We start from the raw sequence: 21,819 nt of genomic DNA, 5'->3' as shown, positions 1-21,819 counted from the left end.
GCACCCCACCCTTTTGCCAGGGCATGGACTATACAAGATGTCGAAAGCATTCCACATGGATGCTGGCCCTTGATGACTCCAATGCTTCCCGCAGTTGTGTCAAGTTGTCTGGATGTCCATTGGGGGGTGGACCATTCTTGAAACACACGGTAAACTGTTGAGTGTGAAAATCCTAGCAGCATTGCAGTTCTTGACACCAACAGGTGCACCTGGCACCTACTACCATACACCGTTCAAAGCTACTTAAATCTTCAGTCTTGCCCATTTACTCTCTGAAATGCACACATACAAAATCCATGTCTCAATTGTCTCCAGGCTTAAAAATCCTTCTGTAACCTGTCTCCTCCCCTTCATCTACACTGTTTGAAGTTGATTTAACATGTGACATCAATAAGGGATCACAGCTTTCATCTGTATTCACCTAGTCATTCTATGTAATGGAAAGAGCAGGTGTCCTTCATTTTTGGTACATTCAGTATATATATATATATATATATATATATATAAACAGATTTGTGTATAAACACATTTGTGCGCAAAATTTGAGTGAAATAAGATTTTTGTTCATATGCAAAATTTCTGGGATTTTTTACACAACACGTAAAGTGTTGGTCCCATGTTTCATGAGCTGAAATAAAAAAATCCCAGAAATTTTGCATATGAACAAAAATCGTATTTCGCTCACATTTTGTGCACAAATGTGTTTACATACCTGTTAGTGAGACTTTCCTGTTTGCCATGATGATCCATCCACCTGACAGGTGTGGCACATCAAGAAGCTGATTAAACAGCATGATCATTACACAGATGCACCTTGTGCTAGGGAAGATAAAAGGCCACTCTAAAATGTGCAGTTTTGTCACACAACACAATGCCACAGATGTTTCAAGTTGAGTGAGCATGAAATTGGCATGCTGACTGCAGGAATGTTCACCAGAGCTGTTGCCAGGGAATTTAATGTTAATTTTTCTACCATAAGCCACGTTTGGGATGCTCTGGATCAACATGTACAACAACGTGCTCCCAGCCTCCACTGGGCTGAGTGCGCTCCACTCTTCTATATGGGTGCTTCTGATATCCTTGCAAACCGTCCCTTGTGTGTCACATGCCACCGCTCATGTGGCACACAAGGGACAGTTTGACGGTACATCCAACCAGCCTCACAGCCGCATATCATGTGTGACCACGCCAGTCCAGGACCTCCACATCTGGCTTCTTCACCTGCGGGATTGTCTGAGACCAGCCTCTCAGACAACTGATGAAACTGTTGGTTTGCACAACCAAAGAATTTCTGCACAAATTGTCAGATACCGTCTCAAGGAAGCGCATCTGCTTGCTCGTCTTGCTCACCAGCGTCTTCACCTGACTGCAGTTTGGCGGCGTAACCAACTTCAGTGGGCAAATTCTTGCCTTTGATGGCCACTGGCATGATGGAAAAGTGTTCTCTTCATTGCTGAATCCCAGTTTCAACTTTACCGGGCAGATGGCAGACAGCTTGTATGGCGTTGTGTGGGCGAGTGGTTTGCTGATGTCAACATTGTGAACAGAGTGCCTCATGGTGGCGGTGGGGTTATGGTATGGGCAGGCATAAGTTATGGACAACAAACACAATTGCATTTTATCAATGGCAATTTGAATGCACAGAAATACCGTGACAAGATCCTGAGGCCCATTGTCGTGCCATTCATCTGCCGCCATCACCTCATGTTTCAACATGATATAGTATGGCTCCACGTCGCAAGGATCTGTACACAATTCCTAGAAGCTGAAAATGTCCCAGTTCTTCCATGGCCTGCATTCTCACCAGACATGTCAGCCATTGAGCATGTTTGGGATGCTCTGGATCAACGTGTACAACAGGGTGCTCCAGTTCTCGCAAATATCCAGGATCTTTGCACAGCTATTGAAGGAGTGGGACAACATTCCACAGGCCACAATCAACATCCTGATCAACTCTATGCAAAGAAGAAGTGTCGCACAGCATGAGGCAGTCACACCAGATATTGACTGGTTTTCTGATCCATGCCCCGACTTTTTTTTTAAGGTATGTGATTTCCCAGTCATGTAAAATCCACAGATTAAGGCCTAATTAACTTATTTCAATTGACTGATTTTCTTATATGAAATGTAACTCCAAAAAGTCTTTGAAATTGTTGCATGTTGCGTTTATGTTGAACTTATTGTTGAGACATAGAGTAGTAGAATACACAAGGTGCAATTTAGAAATTAGGCGGTATACCGTATATACCGTATACAGAGGTATTTGGAAAAAGCCATGGGATGATTTTTCAATACTGTCAATACCGCTGAAACTATAATTAGTGCAATATGTTAGGAGATAAAGAAGATCGCATTCTTAATTTCACCTGTCACATAATTTTTCATTATAAAGCTTACCGGTAGTCCCCAGGCAGGTGGTGTTTGTTTACAAGCACACAAAGATGGGAGCCTTGTGAGTTACTCACTGTTGTGCAGCACGCGCCAGGTGTTCCAGTTACAGTATAGAATTCTCAACTAAACGTTTGCCGACTAGATATCTTATAACTATTAAGTTAACTTTTTTAAAAGGTGCTAAATGCTGCAGTTGTGCATTTAACTTGCTAAGTTAGTAGCTAGGTAGCTATCGCACTCAAATATCATATTAACATGGCATAAGTCATGGCAAAATATGTTGAATTGCAGGAAATTAGCTGTAAAACCGCAAACAAAATCTCTGCCCCATGGCAAAATGAATAGAATTGCATGAAAATGGTCATACAATTTCACAATTTCCTCCATGGCAAAATGTGACAAATGTTTCTCTTTGCATGATCACGAGGTGGGGGGTCATTCAAATCTCACTTAGGGCCCCCAACAGGCTAGGACTGGCCCTGGCTACTGGTATTTTGTATTTAGTTAAGAAGTAAGTAGTTTAACTGCACAAATAGATTGATTGCACAAATCAGTTGACTGCATGTGTGGTTATGGATGTGGGTATGCAGACCCGCGAGCCACAGCGGCCACTAATTATGAGTTCAGATTTTTTGTGGCCCCCACCCCATCAAAGTTGCCCATCCCTGATCTAGACAGACAGTAAGACCCATGAACAGATACATTCAAGAATGAACAAACTATCCAGGGGACATAGAACAGTCGTTTTACTTCGACCTATAGGAATGATGATGGATAGGCTAATAATAACCCAATGCCGATTTACTGAGTGGTGGAGCTGCTTGTCTGAACTAGAGTAGCTTTACTGGACGACAATTGTATGCCACACTGCTAAAGCAAGTACTTGAATGGACTTTTCCTTTTTCTTTTTTTTTATCCTTATGCGATCAAGTTTATATAAAAAACGCATCTGTTCTGAAGAAACAGTAGGCCTAATTTACTGCCATGAACCTGTAGCCCATAGAACACTACATCTGATGTTATTTAGGCTATTATTTGTCCATGTTTGTGGATAAAATCATCGATTTGAATATTGAAAATAGTAGAATTTCAGTGATAACTAAACACGTATGTGTCAGCACCAAAGGTAATAGTTTTTTCCCTTCCTTACCTGGTGGAACTAACTGAACAGTCCCGTTGTCCGGAGCCGCAGAACAACTTCCACAAGAGACATCCAAACTTGCGCACCGCGTTGTCCGTCGGTGATGATGGTGAGTGAAATTTCACGCACTCACACCCTCAATATCCTTGAAAATAAAATGTGTGCCAAGTAGTCTTCGTTGTTGCAAATTCCTTAATAACAGACCACGAGACAACGATGTCATGCAGTTTGAAGGTGTGCGGTGCTGAATATCAAGATTTCAGTACATGTCAAAAACAGTACTGCCAAGATTTCTTACAATTATCTTAGTCCGCTCAGGGGTAAGCTATCAATTCCCTTGTCTGCAGCAATTCAGACTGCCTCTTTTTGGTCGTCATGTAAATGCGGACGTCTTATTAATATTGAGGCTTTTTAGTAGTGCAGACGACGCTCTCCAATTACATAATGCTGGTGTTTTGTCCTGTATACACTTGTTAGCAGGAGAAATGCGCAGCGAGTCCATCAGTCTCCACTGGGCTGAGCGCGCTCCACTCTTCTATATGGGTGCTTCTGATATCCTTGCAAACTGTCCCTTGTGTGTCACATGCCACTGCTCATGACAAATTGCATAAAGCATTTGAGTAATGGGAGAAGCCTAAGGTAGGTATTAATTTACATCTCAATTTATTTTTGTAACAAGTGATAACGGTAGGCTACCATCACTTCAAAATAAAATGATAGGTAGCCTATACATGTCCAGTACAAATGCTTTATTTATGGATGGAGTTATTACTCATCACACTAGTCACAGCTCTAAATATATAGGCCAGCCTACTTAGAATAACTGTGTGTGTGTGTGTCTGTGTGTGTGTGCGCGTGTGTGAAAAGTGTATAAACTTTCTAGATCTTTGAGATTACATCCCATTGCCTTCCTCTTTACTCATGTAACATTTGGCTTATTGCTTTGAATTTACTTGAATCAGAAAGATTAATAAACAACTTTTTAACTCAATCTGATGGTATTCAAATGTTAGCATTTAAAGGATCAACAGGGGGGGAAAGCAGTTTCATTAATTACAAAAGCATTGACTAATCCCACCTAAAAACTCTTGAGGCAAGGGCTCTGCCAGGTTCTAAGACAAGAGGGGTCCGGCAATACCTTGGCACATCAGAAACGTAAACTATAGCTGTGGCAGGTCCAGTGCACAGTAGGGGGACTAACAATACTACTCTGACTGGGCAGTTTTTTTAATCCCCCTTCCTGAATTTCCCCCACGTTCGACCACATGCAGCAATGAAGTTATCACAGAAAACAGCTTCTCTCTACCCAACGAGGCCAACCTCGGGTTCGCCATTATCATCCCGACACATCAAAACGTTGCCTTCATCAAATGGCATTATCTGCATGAATGGCAAGTGCCCAGAAATCTATCTAAAACTGCCTTTGAATATTTGCTCAAGGGCATGCCAGAGTAAAAAAGAAATAGGAGATACATTTTTGTAAAAAAACAAATGTCCCCTACCTCACAGGCTCCAACGCACAAATATGTCTCTTCTGCAACATGTTCCAAGTTTAGTTTTAAAAAGAAAGTGTTGGATAATACAACAGTTGAACAAAAAGATGAAGGAACTCAAAGTTTTGCCATTGAGGTGAAGAGCTAAAAGAGCAAACTGTCAATTCTGAAAGTCAGTCCTTGAAGAGACAAAAACTCCCTTTTTATCACTAACACTTTTGCTATTGTCTGACCCTGGTGTGGCAATCCAAACCACTTCAGTGATATGATAGTACCCACTATTTTCCACTCAGACACAGCTTTACCTGGTATCCACATTGCATATAGCACTCGGACATCTCATTTGTTTTTACAGTTATTTTGCGCAAAAGGCAAGTTTCAGTTTCACCTCCATGCTCCATTCAGATCACAGCTACAGTAAATAAAACTTCTCACCTTCTCTCATTTCAGTGTTATATGTTCTAATGCATTTTCAGAGCCTTGTAAACTAAGAACTACTGGAAGGACTGGGTTTCTCTACCACACACAAAAGCACTAACATGTCTATACAGTCTACTATGCCCTCTATTGGAGATAATAACATTCTTATCAACATACAGTACATATAGACTACAAAGTGTTGTGATACTGACAGACAAACTTGACATATCATTAGCTAAAATTAGAATATTTGAATCATAATGCATTATTTATTATTGTAGCTTGCCCAGCATTGAACCAATGAAATAGTCCCAAAAATGCCAACTCTGCCCTCTGTGTATTACACTTCGAAATATTACCATCTTACTTTCCTCTGCTGTTGTTACTTCTGCAGCTGCCCCAGCATTCATATGCATATACAATAAGAACTAGAAACTTCCGCACTGAAGCCTAGGAGCAAAGCATACAGACATTAAGGAATAAAGGGCTCCATGTGGGTTACAGATGCACTGACTCACCAGAGGAAACATATGGGTCAAGCCATAAGGACAGTGATGCTACTTGACTCATTCTGTTTCGAGCCTCTATGTGGGAATCTGCCACTGTGGAATCAGACACCGTGAGGCTATCAGTACGTTCAGAATAATGGCCTGTTTTGTCAGTTACATGAATAGGTACATAACATTAAAGAGTATCAATGGCTATTAAGCTCTAGTGTATGTACAGTGTGTTAGCCACATAGTGTGGAGGATGAAGTCTTTTGTTGATACACTATTGTTCTCAACAACTAAATGGAGCTGTATAAAAGGATTGGACAGAACCTCTCCTTTCATGTGGAAATGAATCCCTTCAAAAGGGACAACAAAGCTTTCACCTTTGGTTATACGGAAGGGATTCGAATGTTGCCTGAGGTAAAAGCCCCACAATGTTACGTCACTGATATTAAATGTATTGCGCCACTGTTAGAACCTACAATAGTTTGAAAGATGTTGGGGATTTTTGAGTCAGACTTGCCAAAAAAACATGCAATGACAAGGAATAGTTCATGATTTCACTTTGCAGATAAATAAGCAATTACATAGTTAATTGGGGAGGTGGAACGGAAATTAAATATGAAACAAATGCAATAGGTATATTCTAAATTGAAAAGTCTAGGTAAAATCCAAATGACCAATTACTTTGAAAAACAACCACCACAAAGACTACCTGACTTCAGAAATAAGAAATAAGTTACTTTCAGCTGCTTGAATTTTTCTATTATTTTATTTTTATTTAACTAGACAAGTCAGTTAAGAACAAATTCTTATTTAAAATGACGGCATAGGAACAGTAGGTTAACTGCCTTGTTCAGGGGCAGAAGGACAGATATTTACCTTGTCAGCTCAGGGATTCGATCCATCAACCTTTCGGTCACTGGCCCAACACTCTAACCACTAGGCTACCTGTCGCCCCAAATGATCGATTGGCTTGTAAGCTTGACTGTCGCATTTGTATGGACCAATCACTGACCATTCTCCCATAAATGATGTACAATCAAAGTTACTGAGGAGGAGAAATGTTTTAGACTGTGACATCATCATCAATCATGGTAGTATCATTTAAGTACAGTAAGTGTAGTAAGTGAGTCACACAGTAAGTGTAAGTCACACAGTAAGTCACACAGTAAGTGTGACTTTCAATGGCTCGTTCCACAAAATAAGACTTAGAAAGAAGTGTCAATTGAAAGATGTCACTTGAAAAAAATGGCACAGCTTTATGTAGCTCACAATACAATCGCTGTGTTTGAAACATGGGTGACTAGCGAGTTTTGACTTTAACTCAGCTAGAAAGATGATTGAAAATCATTTTGAATGTTTACACATACATTTTTTTTTAAAAACATTGATTTATGACAAATGCTTGAAGAGTGCATAACAGTAAATTGAAAAAAGAGTCCACACCACAACCTAATGTAGCTGTTATACTTTTTGTCTCAAGATAATGCAAAGTAGTTGGAATGCAGCATTTACACAAAAAAAAAAACATTATTCCGCCGATTACAGTGATTCAGTAATAAACCTTTGTTCTACCAAAAAACGGAATTTGTTTTTTACACATGCATGAGATACGGTACTGTGTGCTGAAAGTGCAGGGGCAACAAAACAGAGACCCGTATATCATTGCCTGAATGAACTGTACTGCAATTTTCTGTACTGTACTCCTCCTTCCCCCATTTAATGAAGAGATATGTTCTCCATTATCCCATATTCCTGCAGCAGCGATTAGAAACTCTCCAGAGAGACTCTATCACACAGCATTCACTGAGTCTGGACCTTTGCAAATCTTCATATCCCATGCAATTTTCATAAATTTAAGTCTAATGAGCACGCTTGACATAACTGTGATTTATTGTCTCGCAGGCTTACCAAATTGACCATAGTGTGGTGCAAATTATAGATGCCATAGTGTGGTGCAAATGAATCATATTACAATGTATTCGCAACATGGGGATTCGATACAATGGCGGCCTAAATGTCTTGATCATTTTGTTGTCTGTGTATTGAGATAAAACACAAATATATGCACACACAGGGCGAACAAGCACCCTTATAGGCAGACAAACATTGTGAAGGCTAAATATATTTTTTGCAGATTTGCATACACATAAACGGGTCACATATGGAAATGGCCTGAAAATTGTCTTATAAAATCATATTGAAGGAATTGTACACATGGTACATGTCCCAAGGGCATGATCGAGGCACTTCCCTTGGCCAATTGCCATGCAGACCAGTCAATTGACCAATTAGCATTTACCCAGTCCACTCCATTGTTGAGCAGTGGATGGATGACGTACACCAGAGCTAAAGAGCCCCACTGCTGTAAGGGCACGGCCAGCATCGTCAACATGCTGTACATGATACCATTTTAGTCCGGGGCCACAGTGGCACTGAGCACAAATAAATTGAGACGGATGATCAGTCGATGACTATTTCCATAATCGTTATACCTTCTGTAATTCATCAAGGTAATGATACCCGCGTCCCTAATGACACATTTATTCCATTTTGAGCCGAGCAGAGGGCACACTAAAGGATTCATTACACACAGAGTGATTTCTGCTTCTGCCTTTGAGTGGAGGAGCAATCTGTTATTCTCCCCAAAAATAACAATAAGGGAGGGGAAATGCAATCTAAATCCACTCATACAACTTCCTCTCTCTCTGCTGACAGACAGGCAAACAGGAGGTCATTTCAGTAGAGCACAGTTACCATGCTGAAGCTGGAAGAGAGGAGGAGAATCAAATATTTCTGACGAAAGCAAACTTAGCTATTTTGCTCATTTTTGCTTTAGTCTGCTCTATGTAAAGCTAACATGAAGGATTCATCATCCTGACTCAAATCATTAAAATGGAAGAGAATGGATTCTTATCAAATGTTGTTATAAACACAGAATTGAATATTATAAATAAACTGTCTAAAGTCACAATATTTCAAGCCAAATTATCTTGTTGTTTTCAATATCACACTTCATGCATGACCAAGAATTTAAACACGATTGTAAGAGTATCAACACCATCATACCATATTCAGTGTGTTGTGTCTATTTCTTACTTGTTGGAAAGCAGCCCCTTTGCTTCATGACACCACATACGGACACAATTTATACTTTATTGGTGTTACTGCACTGTATTAGCACCCATATGAAGGTTTTGGGGACATTTGTGGATGGTTATTAGGAACTTCCATAACAGTCCTAACCTTTGGTAAAACACGCTACAGGCAGAACACAAAAACATCCATGACAATTGCACATTTTGAGTACAACTATTCCCACAGGGGTCATTTGCCAGACTTGTTTTTACCAATATGAAAGGGAACTCACAATTAAAAGCTTGGTTTTGACCCCCAAAGTTTAACATGTCAAAGTTTGAGAAATACATGTTCATTCTATTTAATTATTATATCAACACTGCATTAGGGAAGATAAGCTATTGGAATAATGTTTGGCCAGGCTTATACAGTATTCTTAACATACGGTAGTCAAATTTCAATAGTGAACAGCCATTTTGCCTCACCATTTACAAACTCTAACTATGGACATAGGGTTTCTGCCATTTACAAACACAATTTACTGTATATAAGATTTATATCAGTTTAGCACCCATCAGATCTCTGCAATCTTTTCTCTCTCATTCTTTGTCTTTTTCATTCCTTGGCTCCCCCAGACAGAACATCCTCTGGGATGTTGAGGCCACGTCTTGCTACAGCATGACTGCATGATCATTTAGATTCAATCAAGTAATGGTCATTATAGTGTCAGATGAAACCACATAGAATCAATGCTGTAACTCAATCAAACTGCAGTGGATGATGCATCACATTCACATGCTAGGACGCACGCACGCACACACCCCAAGGTGCAGAACGTATGACGGTCCCATCAACTCCTTCGCCAGTCCTCATCAAGCCATCATGTCCACTATGTCATCAAGCCATCATGTCCACTATGTCATCAAGCCATCATGTCCACTATGTCATCATGTCCACTATGTCATCAAGCCATCATGTCCACTATGCCATCATGTCCACTATGTCATAATGTCATCATGTCCACTATGTCATCATGTCCACTATGTCATCAAGCCATCATGTCCACTATGTCATCATGTCCACTATGTCATCAAGCCATCATGTCCAATATATGCTGTCATCTAAATGAAACAGGGTGACCACTAGATCTACAAATAGAAAAAGAAAAACAACAACAATTGAAACCATCAAGGGACTTCAGTGCTATAGCATTAAATATCCGTATGTCAACAGATAACAATGTGAGTCTCTGCGGCTTTGTCATCCAGTAAGAATTCACCCAGACACAATTAAATAAATGCACACAAGTAAACATCTCAGATGTTTTGTAAGTAATATGAAACTTTTATAAGCAATTCTTCCTTGCACAAAAACCTAACCTGGGGCGACAGGGTAGCCTAGTGGTTAGAGCGTTAGACTAGTAACTGAAAGGTTGCAAGATTGAATCTCCGAGCTGAAACTGTCATTCTGCCTATGAACAAGGCAGTTTCCCCACTGTTCCTAGGCCATCATAGAAAATAAGAATTTGTTCTTAACTGACTTACCTAGTTAAATGAAAAATAAATAAATAAAATAAAAAAAACTCCACCGGCAATGTAATGAATGGTGTGTTCATACCAGCTGGTGATTGACATGTGGTATTGACCAGCCTCGAGATCAAAAGTCAAGTTGTCAATCACTGTAACAGCTGTAGTCTACAGCATGTCCATCTGTTGAGCCATGGAGAATGACAGACTGGCATCGTAGAATGGGCAACCATCTTATACAGTAATAACTAGGATAATCGACACTTGTTTTGACAACTGTCAATATGGCCAGCCCGTGGAAGCATAAGTAAAACTTAGGGCTCTATTTCGGTCTGGCGTTAAGGCGGTGCTAGTGTCAAACGCACGTTAGTTTGCAATTTCGTCATATAAAAACTGGTGCACTGGCATTTTCCAGCCCTAACGCCAGGTTCAGAGGGGTTGGAAATATTGTAGGCGTGTCCTTAAAAACAAAATACTAATTTCAGGAATATTTAAGACCAACCAAAAGCTGATTTTAGCGGTAACATAGTTGGTGATGGAATTCATTCTGACAGTGGAAACACAGCCTATCCAGCCGTGATGCACACTGCCCATATGCACATGGAACAAGAGTAGCCTTATGTGCTTTTCGTGCCTGTATACTTTGTATTTAAAAACATAAAAAAACTAATGTTTTTTCCCAATTCATTTTATTTGGTTAAAAACCAAGCATAGCCTCCCCTCCTCTCAATGAAGTCTGCTTTTTTTTGTGCTGCCCAATGCAATAGCGAAGTAGTCAAGACTGTCAATAAAGGGTTTGGCTCCTGAGACCACTTGGAAATACATCTTAATCACCAAAGCTTTATTAAAATATAGTTTGACAGGAGTAAAACAGTGACCTGACATTCCCTTTTTGTCTATGCATTGTAGGCAGGCCTACATTATTTTAGCCATGCAGTTCCTATTTGGATGTGCGTAAAACCCTCCATAGTCTGCATTGTTTTAATATTATATGCCCACAGGGAGAAATGATGATGCCTGTAAGTGTGACATAGCCTATTTAAAACAAGTTGTTGTTTCATTTTGATTCAAATTATTCATTCTCTTTTTAGGCCTTATCATTAATGAATTTCATCTTGCTTATTGACAATGTTTGGCATCTCCATGCTCAGCCATAATACAATTTACAGTAGGCATGGCCCCTATATAAGTGTGATTACTATTGAAGCCATTCAATTACTTAGGACAATGTGGACTGTAAATGGGTTTCAGTTAACGTATTTAGCAAAGATAGGTTTACATTTTATTTAGTTTCTGTAAGCCATTTAACAAACTATAAAGGGCAAACATTGGAATTGGAGTTGATTCCAAGGCAATACACAACTTGAATCAACCACATATTTTGCTATGGAGCACATTCTGATTGGCCAGTAAGGGGCCAAGCCTCGACACACCCCACAACTTATTTATTCATCAAAACCCAGCCCTTTCGTGCCAATACTAGCAAATTCGCCGATAATTGTAACAGCGAAAAAAGCAAAAATATCTGACACACCCCTGAACCTATAACGCTACCGCCTGCGCTTAGATTTAACATAGCGTTAGATTTGATAAAATAGAGCCCTTAGTAAGTTAAGTTTGCAATTAAGAAAATAATGACCTCCATAGATTTTCAAGATGAGGAGCCAAGATGAGGAGCCTCAACATGGCTACTTGGTAGTGCTCTACAGAGGGCAGGAGCAGCAGGGAGTTTATATAATTGACTTGAAATTGGTCTCCGATGGCAATGAAACATTGTTCCTAGCGATAACTGATTGGAGGAGTGAGTCATGTTTTCCTTTTTGAAAAATACCTATCTAGTAGGTTTATTACCATTGAATCAGCATATTAGGGCATAACGCAGGGTTTAGGAAGATAACGAGATATGTTTTCTAATGCATAGATCTTTTTTGCTTTGACACTTTGCTGTGTGATACAGTAATATGTCTGTATGTTTTTTATTGTGTGCCTCGCCCCGTGATTTGAGGCTATATTCTACAACAGATTTATGGGGAACTTAAAACTATTCATAAAGTACAAATACTTAAAATATTGATTACATTCACCATTAAGTGACACAAATGTAACGTTAGATGTTTAAATGCCCTGCTAGAAGGATTAAGATCATACACAGTAATAGTTATAGAACATAACGTGCTATCACAATGGACCAAGTACATCCACTGGATGACATGATTGGATGCTAAATTATAATCAATATCTCATGCACTCCCTTTTCATCAATATGTTGAGGACAAGCTGCGAGAACACAGCAGAGGTCCATGCATTGCTCCCAAGATAGAAGACCATTTTGAGAACTAGTTCTTCGAGATATCCAAAATTGAGAACCCACAATCACTTCTTCTACTCCATCAGCTAGGCCTAAAAGAAGGGACCACGTTATGATCCTCCTTTACATTTATGCTGCGGAAGCCAATGACATGTTTTTTTATTTACTAGGGCCTAAAACATTTTAAATGAGGCATAACCAAATCTAATGGTATTCAATCTGGGGTACTACTAATGATAATGATAATAGTCTATCCATATTAGAATTTGTTTTACCACTATTTCAATTTTTGATCCCTTTCATCCTACAGAGGGGTACTTCCACAAAATCATGACTATTGTCATGTTTCTTCCTGCAGCATTAAGCAAAATTAAATATATTTAATTGAGTGGACTGGACCCTAAAAACTATTTCCGTAAGGCTGTGTTTGTCTTTAAGGCATTATAAATGTGCTTAAAGAAAGTGTTACCTTTTTTCTTCTCATTCCAATGTAGTAATGTTGACTTGAAGTTTGACCCAGTCTTTTCTTTCCTCAGCTATGAGGATGTGAGGAGTGTTGAGGGGAACGGTAAAGCAGTCCGTGGAGTGAATGACGTTACTCATGATAAATTCATAGGAGTGACAGGGCTGAGTGACTCTCCTGCCGTGGGTTAATTTGTCAAGAGGCCTTCTGAAGCTATGAGCCGTGGCAGTGTGACAAAGCAGAATGTCATCCATTTCATCCACTCTGCAAGGGAGAAATAGACCATGAAATGGCTGACTGTTTTTGGATGGCCTTATACATAGCACAGCATATGATATGCTTACCAAATCATCATGTCCCTTTAGAGTAGTAGGAACCACGGTCTCCTCTTTCTCATTGATTTATTCCTCAGTTGAATTCCCCTTTGACTACCAGTTGTTGATGATGAGCCTTGGTCTCGTTTGAAGTATCTCTGTGTGTGTGTATGTGTGCACATCCATTTATGTATTTTTTAAGTGTGGATATTGAGAAATAACAAAAATGAAACGAACACAACTTGTTGGACTAACCTTAACTGTAACACCAGCTTCTCAGATGGCCATCAGATGGGGTGTCTAAATGCACTGCCACAGTCGTCTCGGTAGCCAATGAGAATACGGAGGAGAGCGGTGGAACAGGGTCTCTCCATTAGTCCACATCAAAGGGACGAGGACTCACTCAATCCCTGCCATTCATCTTCCAAGAGTTCAGTGAGGATTCAGAGCAGTGGGCAGGCCAGTGTGTACCCTTTGAGGAAATTAGACAGTGGAAGGCTGTGATCAGGTGGAAAACTTCAAATTGAATGGAAAATTGAATATAATAACTTTTTGAAGAATACAGCCAAGGTCCTGAAGCCAAGGTCCTATGAATAGTCCGTTTGGATGGGACTCCTCCAATAATTATATGAAGGCAATAAATACAGCAGCGCATCGTATTCAGACCATCCACTTGCACAGTCTTTTGGGTACGCGTATTACTCAGGAACTGTGTGACTCAACACGTGTTTATTTCTGTAGAAAATACTATCCAGGCTTTTCATACAGTGTGAATTTGTCCCAAAAAAGGTTTGCGTTACGATGGCATTCAAATGCCAAAGCACACCTCCAGTAGCCTTTCAAGCTTGTAATCGAGTTAGCGTAGATATAATCGTATTATCACATGCTCTGTTCTGGGATTCATTTGCATACATAGTTGTTTTGACATACATCACACGTAGGCTACATAAACTAGGGCCCTGTGTTTTGGATTATCATGTCACAGGATCTAGATTTTAACCTTTATTTTAAGCCTTTAACGTAAATGAGAATTACACCAAAAATTAAAGCAATTGTCTAAGGATGGTGCTGGACCATTTGCCATAAAAAGAAAAGGGGACAGTTTGTTGAACAAGCTTTAAATAACAATTTTAAATCCAGGTCACGTGACATGATTGTCTAAAACACAGGGCCCTATATAACATATACACATATCTAATTTTGCATGATTCAATTTTGTGTTCGAACGCAACACTTTCCACCCACCCCAAAGCACCACTTCCGCCTACTCAAAACACAGCAGTTGACTGTGATTATCTACTGATTATGTATTTTGCATGCTATCCGCGAAGCAGCTGGAGAGTTTGGGGAAGAGGAGGGGCATTAAGGGCTTGGCGACTCTGGGACCCCTGCTGAGATGAGAGGGAAGTGTGGAGACGGGCTAACCAATCCACTGTGCTGGAACAGGACTGCTCAGTCGCTCGGGGTTCTCTCTCTCTCTCCCCCTCCCTCACCTGCCCCATGATAATCATGGGATTGGGCTTCATTCGCCCACTTCCTCCGGCACCGCCCCCAGAGTCCCTCCACCCCCCCTCATATTATTAATATATCTGCAGAAACTAAGGAGATGCGCACACCATCCATCACAATGCACAAATTCTCAGCGCACCGGTTCAGCGTCAGACCTAATTAAAAAACCTTTTCCAACTTGCTTTCTTAGAGATAATTAGACTCATCTCACCAGGACACCTCGCTCACCCAAAGATCCATTTCTTTCTTCAAGGCAGGCTCTGAGAGGAGAAAGAGCGGGTCTTTAACCACTTTCCTTCAGGGGACGAGTCAATAATTAAAGATATCTTGAAAAAAGAGACGGTCTGATAAAAATAGACGAATATCTTCAATTCGTGCACTGCAACCCACTGGGCACGGACTGGTTTAATCAACGTTGTTCTTAATCTAATTGAATTGTTCAATGTATTTTTACGTGTAAAATACATTGGATTTGAAAATAGTCATCAACTGTTGTTTTGAGGGTCAAATTTCAACCACAGGATTATGCCATCATGGTGACCACATTTCAACATAGACAAACCTTGTAAAAAATATATTGAATTTGTACCTTTAAACAACGTCAGATTTTCAACATTTTATACACTATGAGAATAGAAAAAAAAACAACAGGCTGGGTGGCACCTCATACTGGAGAATTGATCTATCTACAGCTACCATTTGGTCTCCCATCCAGAGTTTTAACCAAGCCCTGCATGGCTATGATATTTGTCTATGACTATTACCAATGTGAAATATTGTTGAGAGAACTCCACTTAAAAACTATATAGATTCACTGATGCTATCCAAGTAATTCCAAAGGGTAGGTTTAAAAGGGCAAATCAAATGTGATCATACCTTATCATTCATATATCATAATTAAATTATTTAGGCCTATACAGCATTTGGGAAGTCATCAACAGATATTGTTTCAATTCAAACCAGAATTTAAATAAAAAAATACACTAAACCCAGAATTCAACTAAATATGCTGAGGGTTTCAAGCTCTGTTTGATTTTGATCCAACATTTCATTTGTTAACATCTCCACAAGTTAATAGTCTATTTATTTTATTTCAAAAGTGATATTGAATTGTGTTTGGTTGTCAACGCAACCAAATATCAACATGCACTTTAAATAAAATTTGATTTGATTTAGTCCTATTCTATAACTTCGATTTTTGGTTGAGATGGAGACGTGAATCCAACATATACATGTTTTATTTGTAGGCAAACTGGAAATAAAGCCAGACTAAGTCAGTAGCACAGATGGAACAATCCAAACAGAATATAAATATCCTTCAAATGTTGATGTTTGGTTGCACTGACAACCAAACACAATTCAACATCACTTTTGAAATACAATAAATAGCCGATTAACTTGTGATGAGATAACAAATTGTATGTTGGATTCTTGATTTCATGATTGTATGTTGGATTCATGATCTCAAACAAAAATACAAGTTAAAAAATGGGATGAAGCCTGTGGCTCAGACGGAACTATCTAAGCAGTAGATATGTCTCCTGTTGATACACTACATGAACAAAAATATGTGGACACCTGCTTGTCAAACATCTCATTCCAAATTCATGGGCATTAACTTGGAGTTGGTCAACCGTTTGTTGCTATAACAGCCTCCATTCTTCTGGGAAGGCATTCCACTAGATGTTGGAACATTGCTGCGGGAAATTGCTTCCATTCAGCCACAAGAGCATTAGTGAGGTCGGGCACTGATGTTGGGCGAATAGCCCTGACACGCAGTCAACGTTCCAATTCATCCCAAAGGTATTTGATAGGGTTGAGGTCAGGGCTCTGTGCAGGCCAGTCAAGTTCTTCCACACCGATCTCAACAAACCATTTCTGAATGGACCTTGCTTTGTGCACAAGGGCATTGTCATGCTGAAACAGGAAAGAGCCTTCTCCAAACTGTTTCCACAAAGTTGGAAGCACAGAATCTTCTAGAATATCATTGTATGCTGTAGAGTTAAGATTTCTCCTCACTGGAACTAAGGGGCCTAGTCCGAACCATTAAAAACAGCCCCGGACCATTATTCGTCCTTCACCAAACTTTAAAAGTGTCACAAAGCATTCAAGCAGGTAACGTTCTCCTGGCATCCGACAAATCATATTCGTCTGTCGGACTGACAGATGTTGAAGTGTGATTCATCACTCCAAAGAGCGCATTTCCACTGATCCAGAGTCCGATGGCGGATGCCAGGAGAGTGTTGCAATCGAGGACAGACGATTTTTACACGCTACGTGCTTCAGCACTCAGTGTTTCTGTGAGCTTGTGTGACCTACCACTTCACGGCTGACCCATTGTTGCACCTAGATGTTTCTACTTGACAATAACAGGACATACAGTTGACCGGGTCGGATCTAGCAGGGCAGAAATTTGACAAAATGACGGTGCCACGCATCCAATGACGGTGCTACGTTGAAAGTCACTGAGCTATTCAGTAAGGTCATTATCCTGCCAATGTTAGGCTATGGAGATTGCATGGCTGTGTGCTCAATTTTATACACCTGTCAGCAACGGGTGTGGCTGAAATAGTCGAATCAACCAATTTGAAGAGTTGTCCACATACCTTTGTATATATAGTGTATTTGGTTCTGTAGTCAACCAACACAATTCAATATTACTTTAGTAATACAGTAAATAGCCTAAAACCCCCTAGAGTTGCCACCTGCACCCACGTGTCAATCTAATTAACATAATAATACAAAAATACATCAAATCTGTCTGTTTAAGCGAGAGATGTTTGTTTGTGTATGGGCTGTGTCTCGATCCACCGCATCTGCCTATGGGCTGCCTCTATCTATTCCTAAGTATTTCCACTCATAAACAGAGAAATATACACTGCGTGTACAAACATTAGAAATACCTTCCTAATGTTGAGTTGCATCGCCTTTTGCCTTCAGAATAGCCTCAATTTATTGGGGCATGGACTTTACAAGGTGTCAAAAGCGTTCCACAGGGATGCTGGCCCTTGTTGACTCCAAAGCGTCCCACACTTGTGCCAAGTTGGCTGGATGTCCTTTGGGTGATGGAACATTCTTGATACACACAGGAAACTGTTGAGTGTGAAAACCACAGCAGCGTTGCAGTTTTTGACACACTCAAACTGGTGCGCCTGGAACCTATTACCATACCCTGTTCAAAAGCACTTAAATATTTTGGCTTGCCCATTCACCCTCTGAATGGTACACACACACACACACACACACACACACACACACACACACACACACACACACACACACACACACACACACACACACACCTCTATTTGGGGAGTTTCTCCCATTCTTCTCTGCAGATCCTGTCAAGCTCTGTCAGGTTTGATGGAATGCATTGCTGCACAGCTATTTTCAGGTCTCTCCAGAGATATTCGATCGGGTTCAAGTCCGGGCTCTGGCTGGGCCATTCAATGACATTCAAAGACTTGTCCCGAAGCCACTCCTGCGTTGTCTTGGCTGTGTACTTAGGGTTGTTGTCCTGTTGGAAGGTGAACCTTAGCCCCAGTCTGAGGTCCTGAGCGCTCTGGAGCAGGTTTTCACAGAGAGGCTGCTGCCTACATACAGACTTGAAATCATTGGCCACTTTAATAAATGGAACACTAGTCACATTAATAATGCCACTTTAATCATGTTTACATATCCAGCATTACTAATCTCATATGTATATACTGTATTCTATACTATCGATTGTATCTTAGCCTATGTGCTCTGAAATTGCTCATCCATATATTTATATATTCTTATTCCATTCCTTTACTTATATTTGGGTGTATTAGGTAGTTGTGGAATTATTAGAAATTACTTGTTAGATATTGCTGCACAGTTGGAACTAGAAGCACAAGCATTTCGCTACACTCACAATAACATCTGCTAACCATGATTTCTCAGTTTGGCCGGGTGGCCAGCTCTATGAAGAGTCTTGGTGGTTCCAAACTTTTTCCATTTAAGAATGATGGAGGGCACTGTATTCTTTGCGACCTCCAATGCTGCAGACATTTTTTAGTACCCTTCCCCAGATCTGTGCCTCGACAGGTCTAAATCGAATCACATTTTATTTGTCACATACACATGGTTAGCAGATGTTAATGCGAGTGTAGGCAAATGCTTGTGCTTCTAGTTCCGACAATGCAGTAATATCCAACGAGTAATCTAACCTAACAATTTCACAACAACTACTTTATACACACAAGTGTAAAGGAATGAATAAGAATATGTACATGAAAAAAAAAAATCCTTCGACCTCATGGCTTGGTTTTTGCTGTGACATGCACTGTCAACTGTGGGACCTTTTATAGACAATTGTGGACCTTTCCGAATCATGTCCAATCATTGGAATTTACCAAAGGTGGACTCCAATCAAGTTGTAGGAATATTTCAAGGATGAAACAGGATGCACCGGAGCTCAATAACGAGTATCACAGCAAAGGGTCTGAATAATTATGTAAATAAGGTATTTCTGTTTTGAATACATTTGCTAAAATTTTTCGCTTTGTCATTATGGGGTATAGTGTGTAGATTGCTGAGGATTTTATATTTGTATTTAATCCATTGTAGAATAAAGCTGTAATATAACAAAATGTGGAAAAAGTCAGAGGTCTAAATACTTTTCGAAGACACTGTAGGACAGAAACTTTTATTATTTGACATGTATTAAATTGTTATTCAAAGTGTTTGTATGGGCTAATAGCAGTAAGTCCAAATTCAATGTTTCATCCAATATTATTAATAGCTAACTGATCCTTGGTATGACCATCTTATAACAATTCCATATGTTAACCCCAGTCCCGTGTTCTTAGACCTCATTATGGCTATTTTACAAACTAATGTAACAGTCAACCTTAAAATGAGTAACATATCCACTGTAACTATAAATGTCTTCTTATGAAATCATATAAATGCTGTATGTTCAAGATAGTGTGCATAGGTCATCATAGGTCTGTGAAAATCTTCACAATTGCTGTAATAATCTGCGAAGAATCTCAAACAGCATTGATCACTTGCACCATGTACTTTTAATGTAATCTCATCTGCAACCCAGGTGATGTGGTTGTGCTATTACATGAACAGTGATATCACAATTTGTTGTGTAAATAAACAAAATATCTGACATTGTATTCCCATTTGAACTTTGCTGTGCTTTTAAATGGTTGAAAGCGCAGTGATAGACATTTTGGGCGACAACTTAACCAAAAATCATTATTTTTTCCATTGGAATTTGGTTGTGCTTTTAGATGGTTGAAAGCATAGTGATAACACATTGGAAATTCAACTGACTTTTGGCTGTCTTTTTGAGTCGGTGAATATAGCTTGTAATCTGATTGATCAACGTCAACCAAATACTACCCAATTATCCACGTTGAAAGGACGTAGTGTGCCCAGTGGGTAGTAAATTACTTCATTGGGAGGGAGACGGAGTGAGGTTATTATCTTTTTTCGAAGAAGAAGAACGTTAGGCTATATTAATGTTTCGGCTTCTGGGGTCAAGCGCTTGAGGCATTGATATTAATTCATTAATTACAGCGCTGTGAGGAGTCCATTTACAATGCGTCCTGGCAAGTACAACTCAAACTAGTATGAAATGAAGGCTATGAGAGCTATAAGGGGCCAGAGAGCTTGAGTCAGCCTACTATGAGACAGCTGTGAGGGCTGAATAATTGATGAGTGCAGACCAGCTCCAAAACACAAGGCCGTGTCCAGCTGTTTCCCAAGCTGAAGCTGACACTTCAACACTCATCAGCCATGTGCAGTTAACAGGGTCCATCTGTTATTGGAATAATGAACATTGTCTTTAAGCGTGGGGAAATTAATCATTATTGTGTTAATGTCTGACGATGCTGGTGATGGCGAAGGTGATAGCGATGGTTTTGGTGATGATGATGCTAGTAGCTTTAAAGATGATATGAGGATAATGTTAGCAATGGTTTTGATGATGATGATGGTAGTAGTAGTGGTCATTTGAGTAGAAAGTAGCCTACTAGGGATGGTAAATGTTAATCATTCACAGAATTATTCAATCACTCAATAAAGTAATTTACATATGTCCAGGACAACAACAAAAACATTATTGATAGTTGCATGTACAGTAATTGTTGACAGCTCACCATAAACAGATGCCAAATTGAAAACTCATCATTTTAACAGGCCACCGATGAAAGGCATCGAAAGAGCGTAACCTCAAAAATCAATACGCATTCGGCCTTTCATTGCATAAGTGACATTTGTTTTCATTTCAGAGATATATATTTATCCCACTTATATCCTTGGTCCCAGAGCAAATTCATTTAGTAATGATTACCTGATTCCGTTAAAAACAATTTCCATTCACTTGTTACCCAAGTTGTTGACAAGGACACAACAAGGCTTACATTTCAGCACTTTTTGGCTCAAATCAGCATCTGATGTCATGGTCCGTGTGTGGATGCATCAACTCAGGGACGGCCTGGGACCAGAATCAGCGTGGGGGGGGGGGGGGGCCACACAGTCCCGTTTTTCTCCTCGAAGCCAAATAATTATCATTTTGCAACAACAACAAAAAAACAATTTAGATTGGTCCACTGGGCTAAGGATGGACCAACTTAAAATAGGTCCTTACGGGCCACTGCTATCGCTCCAGCTTTTCAACTGAAAATGGACCAGTCTGTCT

This window comes from Oncorhynchus clarkii, chromosome 14 (assembly GCF_045791955.1).
Source record: "Oncorhynchus clarkii lewisi isolate Uvic-CL-2024 chromosome 14, UVic_Ocla_1.0, whole genome shotgun sequence".
NCBI classification, from domain to species: domain Eukaryota; kingdom Metazoa; phylum Chordata; class Actinopteri; order Salmoniformes; family Salmonidae; genus Oncorhynchus; species Oncorhynchus clarkii.
The sequence above is the reverse complement of the archived record's forward strand: the minus strand, read 5'-3'. Positions refer to the sequence as shown.